The 14,437-nt window shown below is 44.3% G+C and overlaps 1 pseudogene; it reads left to right on the top strand.

The window, feature by feature from the left end:
• Positions 1–7,789: 7,789 nt before the first annotated feature.
• Positions 7,790–7,911, top strand: LOC115029160 (small nucleolar RNA SNORA17; annotated as a pseudogene).
• Positions 7,912–14,437: the final 6,526 nt, after the last annotated feature.

Genomic DNA, 14,437 nt, shown 5'->3' with positions numbered 1-14,437 from the left:
ATGTATATCATGAGATATACTAAGGGCTAGGTAGTGTAATGGTGACCATTTGGACAATGAAGAAAATGAGAATCTCAGCCCACAAAGCTAGATGGTCCAGTAGTCCTCTTCTGGTGTTGAGGGTTTCTGGAGAATTGCTGGTCCTTAGCTACATGAAAAGGCCAAAGAATCTAAACGATGGTGGTGGCATCAGCAGCAACAACAAAGATAAACACACAGGACAGCCAAAAGCAAAGGTAGGCAGTCAACGCTGAGTCATGCTAGAGGTTGTCACTTGATCTTTTCCCTTCAGTCCTGGAATTTCTCTCACGGACCTGCAGCCCCTGGTTCCTCAGATGACCCTAGTCCCCATTAACTTGAGATTCCCCACCACAGTATTCCCAAATTCCAACCTGTAAGCTTCCTGTAAGGGATTGCCCAGAGGAAAATAATGTCCAGTAGATAGATCAAAGTTGGCGACTTAACGGTTGGGATCCTTTTGGCTGCAACCCCCCCCCCCAACTCCCACTACTGTATCAGCAATTTCTCTTAACTTAAACATCTTGGTGTTTATGTCTAGACTTGTTGGAAGAAGAGGGATACAAAAAGAACAGAAGGTCTAGGCAAGTGGAGGATGGTGACACATGTCTGTAATTCCAGGTGGAGACAGGAAGACCTTGTGTTTAAGACACAATTTCAAACACAGAAGGAAAAAAAAATCCTGAGGCAGATGTAGATATCAGACACATTTGAGATGATGCCCGCCTCAGGTTTATGTTATATGCTCTCTCCAGCCCAAATTCTATCCAAAGGGTCCTGTATTGAGCATGGGCAAAAGGATCTCTAAATATGTCACACTTTGTCAGGTTAACCCTCTTTGTCTGGTATAGCCAAGGGTGCTACAAAACAAAACAAAACAACAAAAAACAAACAAAAACAGTATTTTGGAGACATCATTAAAGTCTCAGTCTTGATGACCTTGTGTGAAAGTAACTGTTCCAGCAGTTACCCCTGCTGTTCATGTCACCCTGAACAAGTTACCACCCATCCCTCCTCCAATGCAGCTTTGTGGACCACAGCCATTTCCCCCAACTTTCTGTACTCCTAACACTCCATTGCCAAGTGGGCCAGATAGCCTGGGACTGGCCCCCTTAGACACCTTTTATGACTATGTGCTGTTCATTAATTTCTAGAATGTTCAGCACAAAGCAACACTCTCTACCCCTCCCCTCCTGGTAGGAGAGATGGCGGTGCAATTTCTCAGTGTCTTCAGCCAGTCCTTCTTCCCCACACTCTACCCTGAGGCACCATAATGAGAGTTGTGACGACCCTGCTTATTCTGAAGGGAATCTGGGCCACACTAGACAGCAGTTTCCCCTTGAGCTGAGAGAAGCTAATGAGTGAGGCAGAGAAACGAATAGGCCTGTCCTTGTTAATGCCACTGCCTGGTGGTCCCATTAAAATGGACCTATCAGAGGAGCCTTCTCACGAATAATTGCCACTGAAACATCCATCATGCCACAGCTATTCCTACCAGAGTCCAACCCACCAATATACTTAAAGGAGGAAAAGAGAACAAATTTACTTACAGGGGTCATCCATCAGGGTCATGTTTACGCTTCTGCTGTTAACCATTACTGCTTGTTTATTCTGGAATCTCTTCTCACAGAGAATTTGCTCTTGCACCTCAAAGGCACCTGAGAGCTTCCTGCAAGGGATTGCTCAGAGTTAAATAACAGTCCAGCAGGTAGATCGAAGTTGGAGACGTAAGTTCTGTATGCAAAAACCTTATTATCTAAGCAACTTTGTCCAAGTCATTTAGCTGTTCTGATCCCCTTGCTTTTCTATCAAGCACTGGATTGCAATGGAACAGAAACACACAGGAAATGAATGCCATAGACAGGTGGCTCCATGGACTGTTTTTTTTTTTCCTTTATTCCCCCCCTCCTTCTTCTTTGTCTTTCTTCTTCCCTCAGGAACTCTATGTAGTAACATAGATAGGACTCTAACTAATGAGCTTTCCAAGAGCACAGTTAAAGTTGTTCAAACTGAGAGATTATGGGTAAGAATATATTCTTCAATGTAAAGGATAAAGAAATTAATCTTTAGCAAACACAGAAGTGGATGCTCACAGTCAGCTAGTGGATGGATCACCAGGCTCCCAATGGAGGAGCTAGAGAAAGTACCCAAGGAGCTAAAGGGATCTGCAACCCTATAGGTGGAACAACATTATGAACTAACCAGTACCCCGGAGCTCATATGTATATAGCTGCATATGTATCAAAAGATGGCCTAGTAGGCCATCACTGGAAAGAGAGGCCCATTGGACACACAAGCTTTATATGCCCCAGTACAGGGGAACTCCAGGGCCAAAAAAATGGGAATGGGTGGGTAGGGAAGTGGCGGGGGGAGGGTATGGGGGACTTTTGGGATAGCATTGGAAATGTAATTGAGGAAAATATGTAATAAAAAATATTTTAAAAAAAGAAATTAATCTTGTTAGAAACAGAACACCTTATTAAGGAGGAAAGGAACACTGGAGAAAAGGGAAGAAAGCTGTTTCTATAAGGAGTTCCTGTGGGGTCGGGGAGGAGACACTGAGGAGACATGGCCAATGCTTGGCCCATGGTCCCCACACATGCTCTTCTGGCTTGCTTGCTTGTTTTTCTTTTCCTTCCTTCTTTCCTTCCTTCCTTTCTTGCTTTGCTTCTTAGTTTTTCTATTTGTTTCTTTCGTTCTTTGTTTCTCTTTCTTTGTCTCTTTGTTTCTTCCTCTCTCTCTCTCTCTCTCTCTCTCTCTCTCTTTCTTTCTTAATTTTGGCTATTTCTTGCAGCTCTGTTGACAGTTTACCATTTACCTGCACAAGACTTAAGAGTGTTCTTATCCTTATCAGTGGTTGCCTTACCTCTGTTCTTGGGTGACAGACACAATTACTATTGTTGTTTGGCTTTATTTTTTTTAATTAAATGTATATGGGTCTATATTATGTGTAAACATATGCATGTAAGAGCTCCTGGAGGTCGGAAGAGGGCAGCCGATCTTTTTTAAGCTTATGTTACAGGATGTTGTAAACCACTTTTTTGGGTGCTGGGAATCAAACTCAGGTCCTTCAGAAGAATGGTATATGATTTTAATTGATGAGCTATCTCTCCAACTCCTGCTGTTGCTTTTAACTGACACAAAATTCATATATTATAGAGCATATTGTGATGTTTCAACATGTATATATTGTATAATGATACCAAAGAATTTAGCATGACCATTGCCTCAGACGTTTGTCAGTTTTGTATGGAGACCTTTCTTCTAGCACTAACATTTTAATTTTATATGTGGCAACGTTTTAATGTTCTTGTAGTTCCTCCTCTATTCCCTCTTTCTCTCCCTCCCACTGAAAAACCTCCTAGCCTCTGTGGCTTCTCTTCTGCTTTCATTTTACATGCGTTCTCTGACTCTTCCCCTGGCTAAGATCTCTTTCTCTCTTTCATGGTCCTCTTTCTAGTTTCCTATATATAAATCCATGATCCACATTTGAAAGAAAACGTGCAGTATTAGTGCCTTATTTCATGCAAAACTAGCAAAATAATTTCTAGTTTCGTTAAATTCTGGCAAGTGTTATAATTTCATTTTTCTTTATGGCTGAATAAAACTCATTTGTGTCTAGGCTTCGAGTTTTCTTTATTAATTCATCTATTGATGGATGTCCAGGTTGGTTCCACTTCTTAGCTATTGTAAATAGTGCATCAGTAAACATGTACACAAGGCCAAGATTTTAAGTCTTTTGAAAGGCATCACAGTTTACCACCCCGGGGCTGGGCAATGTCTTCTCTGACTCTCAAACATCCTCTCTCACTACTTTTCTTGTTTGTTTCAGTTTTCCTCATCTATATGCCCTCTTCTCAGAAACTACTACCATCTTTTATTGTTTTCAAATATACTTTCCTCATAGTAACAACTCTGAATTGGGGTACCTCAGCATGGGTGCATTGTTGGTACAGGCCATTGGGATGCTATTGTTCATGTTCATTTGTGTCTACGCTCACATCATCAGTGGAAGCCTCACAGCCTGCAGAATGGGACTGGTGGTCTGTGTGCAAATCCTGAGACAAAGTAGCTCACTCAGTAACTCTTATACTGGGAAGTAAATGATTGTGGTGGGAGTGAGGGGCAGTGGATCAAATCTATTAAGCAACATTCCCCGAGCCAAAGCCATAGAGAGGTTATTGAGACATAATTGCACATTTGGCTTACAGCACAGTACCAATAGCTTTCAGTTCTTTTATGGATTCTTTTCAGAAATATCACATCACAATGCTCTTAATGGTGAGGAAAATGATATTGTGTGGAAAAGCATCACCATCAACCGCTCCGTGGTGAGAGTAAGTGGATGGACTCAGTATAAAGAGATTCTAGGAATTCCTGAAGAACTTTGATACGCTCTCTGCCCCCATTCCCAAAGATCACCCAGATCATCTTCTACAGCCTTTCTCCACCACTCCATCCATTTGTCTCAGCCTCCAGCTCACAGAGGCATTTCTGGAATCTCTCCAGAAATGCCACCCAGGGAATCTGATGGGTAACATTTACTGTCTTTACCTGCCTCCAAATCAAATCCCCCAGTCTCATCCTCAACTCTATAGAAGACCACCTGCTGAGTCCTCTCCTCTTCTCTACCCATTTCCTTACAGGACCCCCTCTTCTTGTCTGTCCCCATTCCTAAGTGTCAGCTCCCAACACCTAGAAACACTCTACCTGGGACCCCCAATGACCACACCTGGCAGGATCTCAGGACCAGTCCCTACCAGTCAACCTACAACTAACACACTCTCCTAAGAACCAGAAAAGGCAACAGAAACAAAGGAATGGAACCTACCCAACAAAGACAAGACCAGATATCAGCACCTAGAATTACAATCACCCCAAACCCAGATGCCTAGGTGCCAGCGTTTGGACACAATCACTAATAGGACAATGTGCCTCCACTAGAGCCCAGCAACCCTACTACAACAGGCCTGGAGAAAGGCAATATAGCTGCAGCACAAAGACTTCAAAATAGCTATCCTGAGTATGTTAGAGGTTCCTAAAGAGGATGTGACTAAATCCATTAATGAAATCTATGAAGCCACAAACAATGGGATGAAAAACAAACAAACCCAAAACCTGTATAGCCACTATGGTAATCAGTGTGACAATTCCCCAGGAAGTAACTTCAATCTACTTCAAGATCCAGGTGCATCTTGTGCATCTATCCAGAGGATAATTCATTGTAAAATAACATTTGGTTTCCCCCTAGGTCCATGGTCTATCTAGTCTCAGATGTTTGGCCACCCAAGCAGTGTCAGGTATGGATTCCATCTCTTGCAGTGCGCCTTCAATCAAATAACAGTTGCTTACTTCCACAACCGTTGTGCTGTATTGCATCTGTGTACCTTACAGGTAGGTTACCATTGTAGATCAAAGGCTTTGTAGCTAGGTTGGTGTTTACTTTTCTCCTTTGCTAGCATGCAGAGTGCTTTCAAGTACCATGAACACTGGGAGCAAAGACTCTAGATAGGCACCAGCTCAACTTGGTCATGTTCAATGAGTTGTGTGGGTGTTGTTTTCAACAATAGGCCTTGCTGTCAGTTTTTAGAGTGCAACCTTGGCCATAGCATGAGTTGTACTCATTACAAATTTCTTCTATACTCATACATCTGTGCCTTGCTCAGCCATTATCAGAAAAGCTTCTTTCCTGCAGCAGATGAGAACAAACACAGAAATCAACAGCCAGTCAGTGTGCATAAAGCGAGAGACCTTGGAACACTCTGCCCTAAAAGGGATATTGTCATCAAACTCTTCCCCTTGGGGCTCAAGGAACTCTTTTGTAAAGGAAGCAGAAAGAAGGAATGAGTCAGAAAGGATGGAGGACAGAAAGAAACAAGGCTTTCTAAACACAGCAGGATTGATGTTCATACGAACTCACAGAGACCTAGGCAGCAGGCACGGGGGCTGCCCGGATCTACACCAGAGGGGTCCTAGAGCTGAGAGAAGTAGATGCACACCACAACCCTTAATCCAAAAGATAGTTCCAACTGAGAACTGCTTGCAAAGGAAAATTTAGTTTTCTCCAATAGAGTTTGACTGGGTATACAAACTGGGTATACACACCTAAGGGTAGGACTCCCTCTCAGAAGTAGGTGGCCAGCACAAAATAAATTCACTGACATCCCTGGAAGGTCTTTGTTTCATTATGCTGTGTTGGAGCTATTTATTTGTTTATTTATTTATTTCAGAGCCTTTATGTAAATATTATGGCTTCAGATATGGTCTTTTTGTGGGATTCCTCTGTGTGCGTGTGTGATTTTTTTCTTCTGATTGTTTGTTTTGTCCTATTCTGACTTGTTTTTAATCTGATTTTATTTTATTATTACTCCTTAGAGGCCTGTGGATTTTCTACGGAGAGATAGAAAAATTGTGGATCCAGATTGGAGTGGGAGAGGGGGGAAACTTGGAGGAGCTGGGGGAGGGGAAACCATAATCAGAGTATATTGTATGAAAAAAATCTATTTTCAACAAAAGAAAAAAAGAACTTATCTTCCATCCTATGATTTCTCCTGGTTGTGCATACAATGATATTTAATACAAATCCATGTCAAATAAAGTGAATGGAATATTCTGTGTCATATTTAGTTGGAATGTCCCCTGTCTAAGTAGAGCATACAACGATGGGGTGTATGTCACATGATCTTATTTTATGCTTGGTGTAATAGCTCTCAAGAACAGCTTCTGCTGGTGCCCAAATCAAGCTGCCCCATTATTTGGTAGACTTTCCCTTAATCCAGCACCTCCTTATATCACAAATATCTCTAAGAAACAGTACTTGTCTAATTAGTTAATATCTGGAAGGCTGAACGTTCAACGTAAAAGGATTTGTATCCTACTTACTACTCCCTCTCTCCCAGAAGCCAGAATGCAGACATTGTTCAAGTGATGCCTATTTGGATTTGAGGCATAGCTCAGTAGCAGAGCCCTTGCTTAGCAGGCAAAAGGCCCTAAATTCAGTCCCTAGCATTGCAGGAAAAGAAAAGAGCTATTTGTTTAGATGAATGAATGAGTTTGATTATGGCTCATGACCTCTGTTAGCCTAGAAATAGACTGCTCCATGGAAGTTCTGACTTCACCACAGCCAGAATGTGAAGCTGGCAAAGTGACTTGGTCGGGGAGAACTAGGATAAGAAGAAAGCTTTCAGTCGCTAAGAAGTGGTTGTAACTCCTGCCGGAACAAGGGACCTCTACAATACCAATTTACTGCACTGAAATGCAGCACCCAGTTTAAACCTCAATGTTCTGTTTCCCCTGCATCTCTGGGCAAAGTCACAATTTATTGCCTGTAAGCATTTGTGTTATTGCCCTAGGAAGCTCAGCTATCCTGTGTGAGATGGACTATAAAAACACATTTCCAGACCCCAATACTGACATTTTAAACAATCTTTAAAAAATAAAAATAAAAAACTTCCCAAATGGCTAAAGAAATGACCCCAGTTGGTAGAAAGTTTGCTTAGCATGCACAAAGTCCTAGGTTCAGTACCTACCATGACCTAAATACACACTTAGCACTTGGTTCAGAAGTTCAAAGTTATCTTCAGTTACTTAGGGAATTTGAAGCAAGTCTAAGGTAAATGAGACAAAGAGATAGATAAACAGATAGATAGAGAGAGAGAGAGAGAGAGAGAGAGAGAGAGAGAGAGAGATACAGAGACAGACAGACAGACCCACGGAGACAGTGAGACAGAAACAGAGAGAGCTAAGCTAAGCAGTTTTAAAAGATCATGCATCTGCCCCTAGAGGCATCGCTGTTCCTTCACATGCCCTTCAGGAGATGGCAGTGTGGAGAGAGTCTATGTCTGTGCTCAGTGTTCTGAGCTATGAAATCTGAATGACTAGTCGCCTAATATACCCTGAAAAGGGGGAGTCTGAGAAAACCATCAAAAAGGTACCAGGTAGTCCCAGACATGTTCCCAGGATGGGGATAAAGCCAGAGACTAGAACACTGTCTGGGACTGCCGGCCCTGAGCAGGAGTGAACCCGAGACAGGTGACCCTTACAAGGGGCCACTCAAGTGGGCCAGGCAGGGAACAAGCCTGAGATGAACACCAGACTGGCACCAGGAGGCCTAGATGGGAGCTACCCTGAGAGTTTCACCAATCCAGCTGCATGAGCCTTGTGTGTGTGTAGGGGTGGGAGTGGGGGATGGGGGCAGGCTATGCTCAAGAAGACTCCTGCCCAATGCCATAATGCTCTAGTGGGGCGTAGCATGCCTGGGACCACTCCTGAGATGAACCTAGACACCAAATGCCACTAGGAGGAGCAAGTAAGTGGTAGAGAAATGGAAGAGAAAGAGAAACAAGGATGTAGGTACAATGAAGAGAGGCAGATCTGGAGACATGAGGTTAGTGAGGAACAGCCTGATGTGAGTAGCTAGTGGTGCCTCTTGGGACCATGGTGGGGTTCTGGCCTGTGCTGCCACCAGGGGCCATGTCTGTGTTTGTGATCCTGCAACAGCAGGGGTCTGTTACCATCAAAGGCCAGGCAATAGTCTCTGAGCTGGACTGGCAATTAGGGACATGTGATGTCTGAGGGCTGTGCAGACTGGTCATATCCCTCACCTGGGCATCATGGGAGAGCTGGCCCTGGGGATCATGAGAGCAGGCCCTGCCCTTCACCTGTGCAGTACAGAAGAGTTAACCCTGGTGGAGGAGACATGGGTAAGCTGAGTCCAAGAACAAGAGCATAGGAGAGCTGACTCTGCCATTTGTCTACTGTGGGGTGACATGGGCAAGGGAGAAATGGTGCCCTGTCTCCTGCCACCTACAGCAGGTAAGAGAGCTGGCCCCAACATCATCAGTGCAGGAGAGCTATCCCTGTCCCTCACCAGCTGCAGCAAAGTATAGCTAACCCTGATTGTGAGAGTTGCAGGTGAAACCTGAGAACAGCAGAACTGGGCCTGCCCCTTGTCTCTTTAGTGATGGTATGGATGAGAGAGTGATGCCCTCCTCTCCTCCCTCATCCCTCAACATCTATAGCATGTGGGAGAGTAGGCCCTGGGTTCATGAGAGTAGGAAAACTGGCCGTGTCCCTCACCAGCTGCAAGAACTCGGGAGAGCAGGCCCTGCACCTTGCCTGGGCATTAAGGTAGAGCTGGCCCTAGTTGCATGCGTTGCTGGTGAGCCAGCCTGAGAGTAGAAGAGGGGGAGAGGCTGCAAGCTCACTATTTCAGATGCCTCTCAGTTCCAGAGCCAAGGCCTACACACTCCAAAGTACAGGCTCTCCATGACACAGGGCAACAACAGGATATCCAAGAAGAGTTCCAGTATTGATCGAGTAGGAAAAGCCAAAGTCCTCGCATCAGACCAACAAGTCATTGTAATGACTATTTGCAAGCAAAGAAGTGTGGACAAAGGGATATTCTGTGGGACACACTAAATCTTCCACAATTATACATTTTTTTTTCTTTGTTGAGGGGGAAGATGCAAGGGTAGAGAGCAGGTAGAAGGGGGAGGATGAGTGGGATTGGGGTGCATGATGTGAAATTCATGAAGAACCAATAAAAAGTTTTTTTTTTTTTTATAGGCCTTCCAGTTGGAGTTTCTGCAGATGAGACTTTCTCACTCTGTAGCTTTTGGACACATACCAGGCCCTAGTCAGGTTCTTCAACAGCTCCTCACAGGCTGTTGGGCAGGACCTGAGAGCCTCCTGACTTCTTGCCAGCTCTAAGCACACTGAGAAAGAAAGTTAGCAAGGAAACCCTAGCTCCAACTGCTGGCCAACTTCTGCCTTCATGATACCCTGGAGCCAAGCAAGCTGTGAATGTGTCTGCTTTCCACCTGGGCATCTCAGAGGAAAAGGCTTCATCCATGAATGGCTGGCACTCTTGTCTTTGTCAGAATGAAAGTCCACGGTAGAGGTTGAATAATATGCTCACAAGAGGGAAGTGGGGATCCCAGATTTGGGGAAGAACTATCTTGTAAGACTCTAATAAAATTGGCTCCAGCATTTCCCCATGGGCAGAGGGAGCCCCATGCTATTTCTACACTACCTTGAGACACAAGAAGTAGTGGTGGCCTCACACCTTTCACCATCCTCGCCTGTTATTTGGAAATATTTGATATTTGTAAATTGCTTCCTGACCTATGAAAGCAATGACTTCAGTTGACCCTCTATCTCTGTGACTCCTGTATCTAGGGGTGCAATTCATTATTAGAAGAGAAATTACTTTAAAAATTTATAGAGTTTTAAAAAGCAGAGCTTGTTCACACAGTGAGGACTATTCTGCACACATGCACATGCAACCTCCCAGCAGCACCCAGCATTACGTGTGCACTCTTAAGGTCTTCTGAATGCTATGATGTTAAGACATCCCTGTCTGTACCAAGTGTGTAAATATGTTGCTGTCTTTAATCTCTAAGCAGTACACTCCTGCTATATTTGGTATTGTGAGTGACTGGGAGATGACTTAAGAGTGGGAGCATTTGTAAGAGTGTATTTAAGTTATATGTAAGCACCTCACCATTTTATGTAAGTTTTACATGAAAGATGTGGACAGCTACAGATTTTGGAATGCTGAGAAGTGCCTTGGGATCAACACATCCAACAACCCGTGAATACAGAAAGTGACAACATATTGCACTATGAGGATCCAAATATCCCAAGGAACCCAAGCCATGTCTTGGTTTCCCCACAAAGCCCTCATTCACATTAACTCCTTCCTCTGGAATAGGTTACAAAGTATGTTCCCAAAACATTAACAGTTGAAAACCACATGCGAGAATGTGAGATTCCCTTGAAACCCTCACCAGCTCTACAAATTCCATTTCATTCATTCTTCTCCCTCTCCTTCTCCCTTTCCTCCCTCTCCCTCTCCCTTTCCTCCCTCTCCCTCTCCCTTTCCTCCCTCTCCCTCTCCTCCCTCTCCCTCTCCCTCTCCCTCTCCCTCTCCCTCTCCCTCTCCCTGTCCCTCTCCCTCTCCCTCTCCCTCTCCCTCTCCCTCTCCCTCTCCCTCTCCCTCTCCCTCTCCCTCTCCCTCTCCCTCTCCCTCTCCCTCTCCCTCTCCCTCTCCCTCTCCCTCGCCCTCGCCCTCGCCCTCGCCCTCGCCCTCGCCCTCGCCCTCGCCCTCTCCCTCTCCCTCTCCCTCTCCCTCGCCCTCTCCCTCTCCCTCTCCCTCTCCCTCTCCCTCTCCCTCTCCCTCTCCCTCTCCCTCTCCCTCTCCCTCTCCCTCTCCCTCTCCCTCTCCCTCTCCTCCCTCGCCCTCTCCCTTTCCTCCCTCGCCCTCCCCCTCTTCCTCTTTTTAATTCAGAAAAGCTCAGCTCCTGAAGACACGATTCAACCATGGACAGCCAGAAAGCCACCTTTAAATCAAAGAAATGGGGCCATAATATGCAGAATTATGTGTAATTTAGAATGATGTTTATGTTGAATGACATTTAAGGAGCCACTCCCCTCCCCAAGCACTTTAGAGTCAAATACACAACATTCACGGTTTCAGTGTCACTCTCATGATCTCCATTCTAAATGGGGATGCCACTTGCCATACACATCCATCCCTAATGTTTGCCAAAGTTGACCACACATACTCATGAAGAAGAATACTGGCCTGTCTAGTCTGTGTCCCCATCACAGTTGGTACCAAGTTTACTGGGGAATGCCTGCAGCATTAACACCTTCTCCTTCCCTCTTATTACTGTCCATTTTCTCTTCCAGGTTGAATGCAACTCTTGGCAGTAGTTTGCTGTTCCATGCAGCAGAGTAGCCTTGTCTTTGCACAGAGTCATTGTGCTGTTTGTGTCTTGTAGCTTTTAGTATTTCTGGTGGTTCGAATACCGATGCCCTGTCTTGCTGAAGGTCACAGAGAAAGACTGTTGAGAGAGGGTAGTGGCTTTATATTATCAGTCACATGCACATAACTTGACTCGGCAACTGTGATGCTTTACATTAAAATGGCCCTTGTAGACTCACAGGGGAATGGCATTATTGGAGGTATGGCCATGGTGGAGTAGGTGTGACCCTATTGAAGGAAGTGTGTCACTGGGAGTGGGTTTTAAGACTTCAGAAGCTCAAGCCAGGCCCAGTCTCACTATCCCTTCTGGCTGCCTCCAGATCAAGATGTAAAACTCTCAGGTACCTCTTCAGTACTATGTCTGCCTTCATATTGACATGGTTCCTGCTATGATGACAATGGATTAAACTGTAAGTCACCTCCAATTAAATGTTTTCCTTTATAAGAGTCGAGGTGATCATGGTGTGTCTTCACAGCAATAGAACACTAAGACAACAACCAAACTGAAGAAGACCAGTCTAGAACAGCAAGAAAAGAAACTCCACTTGTGTTTAAGCAAAATCTGTGTTACTACAAATTAATGGCTTTGTGTTATGTGCCCAGAACTCACTGTTCCATACTGACTATTACATTCTTGATCTTGGACTTGCAGGTAGGCTTATTTTCACTCTGGGGTGAAGTTTCAGTTTGCTCTCTATTGCTGTGATAAAGCATAGCCCCAAACCATCTTGGGCAAGAAAGGGTTTATTTCATTTTACACATTACAGTAGTACATTATCAAGGGAAGCCAAGGTGGGAACTCAAGACAGAAACCTGGAGGCAGGATCTGAAGGAGAGTAAGTGGAGGCAAGCTGCTTACTGGCTTCCTTATTCTACCCTGCTCAACAACCTATCTCATATAGCCTAAGTATGGTACCGTCCACAGTGGGCTGAGACTTCCTAGATCAATTAACAATCAAGAACATGTCACACACAGATCCTGCCCACAGCCCAATTTAATTGAGGTGATTTCTCAGTTGTTGTTTCCTTTTGACAGGTGTGTCAAGTTGACAACCAAGGTTAGCCATTCCAGGGACCAAGCTTACAACATTTGAATATTAGGGAAACGAATTGTAACTAAACAATGATGAGAAGAGAATGTCAGAGAAGACAAGAGTGTGGACAATGGAGGCTTGAGGACAGAGGACTAATTCAATACTCTAAGATGAACTGGACTGTTGGCAGAAGCACAAAGTCTTTGCAAATGTGAAGCCATGTTTGGTCAAAGAGCCAGATATGTGAACCAATGGCTGATATACCTGAATGACAAGAGAAGGTATTCTGCTAGTGAGTCAGAGGCATTTCCCTTGGCGTGGAGTTATTAGTATGTGGTGCTACTTGGATCAGTTTTCCAACGGGAGTTAAGAGGACTTTAGTCCTTGAATGAGCTCCAACTTGTGGCTTGAATGCTTGATGATAGCTAGGTAAGAGTTTTGAAGGTACACAAGTGTAGGCTTCGATTTTTCAAAACCTACTTTAATCATGGTTCTTTAATGCTCCAAACTCTCTTCTAGCCCACCACCCACCAAACGTAGGGGGGGAGAAAGGTTATTAGAAAATGGGTGTTGTGAACCTGTTTAGAAATAATTCTTTCGGGCAATTCCAATCTTGGTTGTCAGTCGTCCAATCCACTAGCAAACACTAAACATGAATCAGCAGTAGCAGTTCCACCCAGGAGAAACTGTGAGGCTCCACCTATCAGGAGGAGTCTGGCAGGAAGCAGCCAGAATACCACCAGAAGTTCTTTGGTGTGTTTCTCTCTACAAAATCATACAAGCAAAGATCACTGAAGAAAGAAAGCAAAGCAAGCCAACATAAGAGTGTCGTCAGTGAAGACCAGTGTCAGTGAAGCCCAACGATGACCAGTAAAGAGTTGCATGGCAAATCAATGCACTGTCCACTGTCTGGTTGTACTTATACTCTTCCCAAGCATAATGTGTCCTCTCAAGGATCCACTCCAGCAAAACATCAAATGCCCTTTCCCCAGGCAGCTTCCAGAAAAACACCACATGTCTGCTTCAGCAAAACATCCTCTCAGGTGTCTGCTTCAGCAAAACATCCTCTCAGAAGACAGTTTCCAGAAAAGCATCACCTGATACAACAGACTCCATTGAAACCAGAAACTCCCACTTCACACAGGTATGGTCCTGTAATGTCATTGTGCTCCTTGGAACAGGACATTATGGCTACAGATGTCTTTGGCAAGGTCATGTTGAAGCATAATATAAGTCTTACTTGCAACATAAGGAACACTTATCTTCCTCCTTAGATTCCTCTAGAAGGAACTTTAGTATAAACAGAAACTAAATATTTCCATCAATCTCACTTGCTTTTTCTCTCAAAAACAAGTCTAAGTCATTCTTGTTTTAAAGAGGACTGCTGGTACAATTGTGGGGTCATTTGGCTTGCTAACCTTTTCCTTAAAAAAAAAAAGTCCTTTTCCCCCAGGACTCTGTGATCTTTGTTTAAATTAGTTTGGCCATGAAATCTTCGGACTGTACTCCTTCATGTCCTGCAAGGACCCTAAAGATGCACTCAGTCATCTTGTGCGGAGTGTTTAGGGTTCCAGAAAGTCTATTAGCACTACAAATGTGCCAGGAAAGAAGTCCT

The sequence above is a fragment of the Mus caroli genome, unplaced genomic scaffold (assembly GCF_978045245.1).
Source record: "Mus caroli unplaced genomic scaffold, Mus_caroli_1 scaffold_15, whole genome shotgun sequence".
Taxonomy (NCBI): Eukaryota; Metazoa; Chordata; class Mammalia; order Rodentia; family Muridae; genus Mus; species Mus caroli.
This window is presented reverse-complemented; position numbering and strand designations above follow the sequence as displayed.